Below are 6046 nucleotides of genomic sequence, written 5' to 3'. Positions count from 1 at the left end.
GTACTTCCATACGGGATTGGTGGACACACTAGAATTTAGTAAAAACAAATGTCAAAATTAGGTACCGATCGTCAGGGGGTTAAGGAGTTATGAAAATAGTCGACAACAAATGTCACCCCTCGCATCCACTTCGGTTCCCCCTTGTTTTCCCATTATTTTCTATATATAAAACGTAACATTCCATTCCTCCCTGAAATAAAGAATTCTGATTCTCTCCTCTATACAAGAACACTCGCTTAAGCTGAATTTATATTCGATGGCTTTTGCAGAAAAGCGATTCTCACGCATGCTCATTGTTTACTTCCGTTTTCAGACCGTCAAGCCGATCAAATCGCGGAGGCAAAACGTTGTAAATCTGAGGTCCTGGGTTCAATTCCCAGGCGGGATCACTTTTTCTACTTGTCTCCTTTATTATTTTCGATGGCGAACCTGGTGAAAATTTATGCTTATTATGAACATTTGACATTTCGAAATCCAATTTTGATTGATATAGAATTGCAGATTCATAAGATGTGGTAATAATCTGACGCACCAACTCCTCTTGTGAATAAATGGTTTCATTAATATGTTAATATTAATATCACTACGTCATACATCATGTATTTAGTAGAGCAACAGCGCTAATGTTCCGTGACCATATTGTTAACAAATGTTTGAAGTGTTTCTGACTTGCACGAAGGATACTGAACAAAATCTGTTTGGACTGCCCTCTTCAAAGTTCTGGTAATTGTAGGTAGGGGTCAATTAAGATCAAGCAGGGGTCAAAACTCGAAATATATCCCAATCCTGTTGTACTATATGTCTGGTCAAAAAAATGCATAGTTTAATTGCTGTATCTGCAAAGTTTATGGGCAGAAACGTGTCAAAGGTCAATGCACTTTGGGCTGGGGCCAATTTACTAATACGGTTAACATTGTCCAATTGACAATCTTATGATCGTATCAGTAGATTGGCTTCAGCCAAAGGGGTGTTGACCTTTGACATGTTTCTGGCAATAACGCCGTAACGAAACTTAAATTATTCTTTTTTGATTCACCTCACATGGGTTGTGACATTGGTGCTTTATCGCGGTTGCGCTACAAGCGTGTCGACAGACCGCCATTATATGTGTGCCATAGTATGAGAACCCATAAGCATTTCTAGGCTCTTTTCTTAATACGGACATAGTCCAGGAATTCTCCGACCGATGTCCGTATCAAAAAGATGAGAACGGGTATGGGTTCACATGGATGCACACTCTACGCGATTAACGTTATGTGCGCGAGATGCGCAACTATACGTCACTACTCAAGGCGAACCAATGTATATACATTTTTGGATTTATTTATGGCCAGATGAATAATTTACAAAGTTTTAAACAGGATTGGGACATTTTTCAATTTTGACCTGTTTAACCTTAATTGACCCCTACCAAAAATTGCCAGAACTTTGAACACATTGAATTAAGAGAAGAGTCCAAGGCGATTGTTCAGCATACTTCAGGGAAGTCAAAAACGCTCTCGAACCTTAATGATTTGGTCACGGAACATTACCGCTGCTCCTCTACTTAATTATACAATTATGGGAAAGTATTTTGTTTCTTTCTCCAGTATTTTTTGGTTGTCCCAGTATTCTGGTATTAGGCGCGTACTCTTATTCTCTGTTACATGTTCTTGTACTACCGATGAGGAGCCACCTGATCAGGTTGGTCTCTAGCCGTTTCCAAGGAAAAACATCAGAGCTAACAACATTGGCTGATGACGAGTAAGTTCCTTTAAATTACTTTCAATTTTGTTTTGTTTATGCAGAAAAGAGCATTTTCAATAAGGGTTGGCGATTTTTTTCATTAAGAAATACCTCGATATATTTCGTCGGCCGCATCTCATAGTAACGTATTTGCAAAATACGCATTTCGAGAAAATCTAATTTGAAATTTTAGCGATTTTCATTTGCTACATACTCTTGATGAAAACATCATTGTCGATTAAAACCTGATTAAAAGTAATGTTCATATGCCATATTTTCAATGTAATTCACTTATCACTATCATAGCATAATTTATTCTGCAAAAATCAATATTAAATAAAATACGTCACTATGTGAAAAGGACTAATGACAATTTCGGCGTTCAAATTTACAAATACGTCGTGCAAATACATCACTATGTGAAACAGTTGCGCAAATACGTCACTATGTGAAACGGCAAATTCTTCCAATTGCAGATACGACATACTGGGATTGCGCAGTATAGATGATCGGCAAATACGTCGTTATGTGATACAAACATTTTAAGGTTTTGCAAATATGACACAATTAATTTAATTAATATCTTACTAATTAAGCCACTTAGAGGCATGGTATTTGGTGAATATATAGAGTAGAATATAACAAAAGAATGTTCCCATTTTCTCAAAAAAATTTAAACATGTCGAATACGTCACTATGTGATACGGCCGACGATTTGATTTAAATCGATATTTTTAATGACAAGAACTCCCCATGATAAAGACCAGTACCTTGACCAGTGGAATGCTAGATATAGGTGATATTCCATTAGCTATTTACAAAAAATCAAAAGATGTTTTCACATGTGAAAATTTCAAAGAAAAAAATTGGCAAATTCTGCACCTTGAAGATTAACTTTTAGCAATAGATAAAATGACATCATAGAGGTATTCTAATTATATCCAAAAAGTATAAAAGCATTAGCAATGAAGTAAAAAAGTCAATTGAAGAACGAAATTAACTTAAATTTATCAAAAATGGTAAAAATTGAAAAGGTTGATTTAAATCAGTTATTAAAAAAATCATTTGATTTAAATCGTGATTTAAATCGATTGATTTAAGGGTATGTAATACCATGATTTTCATCAGTACCCCTCTTATTTTTTTTCTTGCAAATTTATGAAGTACATAAATATGTTCATGGCCTCATGTCCTGAACTTATAAAATATCTCTACATACAAAGTGCTTTTAAACCATTTTAGTAAATCATTTTGGCCCTATATATTGTTTGTTTACTGTATCCTAGTAACTCAGATGTGTGTTTCATAACAAAACATATTTTATTCTATTCAAGTAAAGTTCTTGGATTGAATATAATAAATCTTTTGTTGTACTATCTAAAATTGATTCAGCGATGCATGCTAAATAACACTGAATAGATTAAATAAGCTCTTCCACAGTGAATGCATAGCCAATTTAATACTATGTATACTTCTATCATGTGTTGTTAGGAAAAGAGATTTCAAAAGGCTATAGGTCATCATAGGTCAGGTTATAGGTCAATTGGTTCCTGTCAGATTTAGGCATCCATTTTGAAATACATGTGATTGTCTGTGATATCATATTGAGGCATCAATTTTGATATTTTGTCTAGTTTGTCTTTTACTGGATATATATTGAAAAAGCTTGTGGTGGATATATTAACATACCTTGGGATGTGAGTGGTGAGTACAACTTAGATTGCCTAGTTGAATGGATTGGACAAGCAAAGGTAAAATAGTTACCAAAATCACAAAAGTGAAGCTTACGAAAAACTACCTATTATGGTGGTATAGGTGACAAGAAATACATTTTTTTTTTCTAGTCAACCTAGTGTAGTACCCCCTTAAATCGCGCCAAGCCTGTTTTTAATGATATAGCTCAATGAACACTATCATGTCATCTATGTAGAAATCAATACGATTCTCGGTGTAAGCGATAATTAGAGACGTAAATTGCAATTTATAATTAATATACATATTATATAAAATTCTCCTTACTTGATTCACTTTGATCGGCTGCACATTGGATGAACAGTTTACAGGCCAGAAGAACAAATAACGGTAATATGCGTGATAATTTCGCCATATCTTCTGTTGACTCAATGCATTTTACTCAACTGCAACGTTCGCGTGTTACTAAAAAAGAGCTGGGGATTCAAAACTCCTATCGTCCTTGCTAACAAGCCACACCCTATTTAAAGTATGTTCAAGTTGTCCTCATGACTACCATAACAAATACAAGAACCCAGCAAACACAAAACGTTTTCGACATCATTCGCAAAAGGTTATAAAAGGTTGTCAAAAAACATTTAAATGTCGGGTTATATAAAGGGTCTATTAAGAGTATAAAACGTTTTCATAAAAATAAAAAACATTTTTTGATTATCTACTGCTCAGCAAACAAAAATGATTTACAGAAAACGTTTAAATGTCGGGTTATATAAAGGGTATAAAAACGTTTTAATAACATTCCAAAAACATTCTTGAAAACTTGATACAAAACATTCTAAACAGAATGTTATTTTGGGGTTGAAAAATATTTTGCGAAAAATGTTTGCCCAAAATATTTTCAGTAACGTTTTAAAAACGTTTTCATGACCTTTATATAACCCGACATTTAAATGTTATTAAAAGGTTTTGAAAAAAACATTTTAAGAACATTTCTGTGTTTGCTGGTTTCAAATATTTTTACATAATGTTATTTAAGTATTGACACAATATTTGGCAAAAATGTTTGCAAAAATAGTTTAATATAACATTTTTGAAAACATTTAAAAATATTGTTGTAGTGTGTTTTCATACAAAACGTTTTAAAACGTTATGATGACCTTTATATAACCCGACATTTTAATGTTATTAAAACGTTTTTACCTAAACCAAAAGCCAAAATATAACTTATTTAAAACGTTTTTAAAACGTTTTTGTGTTTGCTGGGAAATATGTTTGTTCACGTGTAAGATTAAATAAATACGAAATAAAGCTTCACATTGCATTATGGGTGTTTTGATGTTTAAGGGTTCCGTATAACAATAGGTTTCACTTTTGTTAATGGGTTATATTGCTTTGAGAAGTTTTTTTAAGAATGATCCGTTTACTCGAAACATGCATCTCTGTGTTTTAGTGTAAAAATTACCATTGTAGTTTTTCAGGTTATCTCTATAGCTATATAATTATATGAAATAGTTTTTTATATAGTTAATGCGAACATTTAATTTAGCGAGCGAAAATTGGTACTTATACTAGCATAAAAGATATTAAAATAGTTATTAGGTAAACAGTTCGGTCCGACTACCTGCTCACTAAACACTGCCGGACCGGGCAGCATGTTGCCTGCACAGTCAACATAGGCCTTTGTAACTCTTCCGAATTTCGCAGACTACGCGCTATATTGTTTTTGATGACTTTATTAAAACTCGCGGGAAATTAGACTTTTACACATGAGCTACATCTAATTTGACTTAGTTACACCAAACGAAAAAATAATTTAAATAACAAAGAAGTTATAATGAATGAAATTAAAATTCAAGAAAAAACTGCCACTGATTGTGTATCCAATGATAATATTGCATATTTTACTTACCAAGAAATAATGGTGTATTTTAAAAAGATACTTTGACTGTTGCATTATGGGAAAGCAGACGTATGGTAGGGGAAATATCTTGCAATTAAATTCTTATATCACACTCTAAACCATTCACATACTTAAAAAAGCATGCTCCTCACTGGAGTCGGAGATACAACAAACACTTTTTAGATATAAATTGCTGACAATCATTTAAATTTTACGGACGGCACGACGATCGACTGTATTTGGATGAATTCGTATCAAAACCAGCAGAAGCGCTTGATTCTCATTGGTCAATTATCAATCGCTGGTTTCGTTTGCGACTCCACATTCAACTCCGTTGATTGATATTGGCAGTTTGAGCATTTCGTTGTGGTATATTGAGTGTTTGTATTTTTCCGTGGACGTGGTACTTGGAATGATCACTTCATTTGGTAAATTTAGTCTCACGACATTCTGTCTTATGTTGGAAAAAAATAATCAAGCACGAATCACAAGGTTTTATTTAAAACAAACTCATGCTGATTATTTAAAAAACTGAATAAAAACAGTCCTCTCTCAACACATGATATTCAGATTCCCGCGCCAAAATTGTCTAGTGCAACGACGTCATTGCTATTGTGCTCAACTGTGGCCAGCCGTCATTGTATTACTGGGATGTCATTGCACCAGACAATTTCGGCGCAAGGGAGTTTGAATATCACGTTTTGAGACATAGCTATTTTTATTAGTTTT

This window comes from Amphiura filiformis, chromosome 18 (genome assembly GCF_039555335.1).
Source record: "Amphiura filiformis chromosome 18, Afil_fr2py, whole genome shotgun sequence".
Taxonomy (NCBI): domain Eukaryota; kingdom Metazoa; phylum Echinodermata; class Ophiuroidea; order Amphilepidida; family Amphiuridae; genus Amphiura; species Amphiura filiformis.
The sequence above is the reverse complement of the archived record's forward strand: the minus strand, read 5'-3'. Positions refer to the sequence as shown.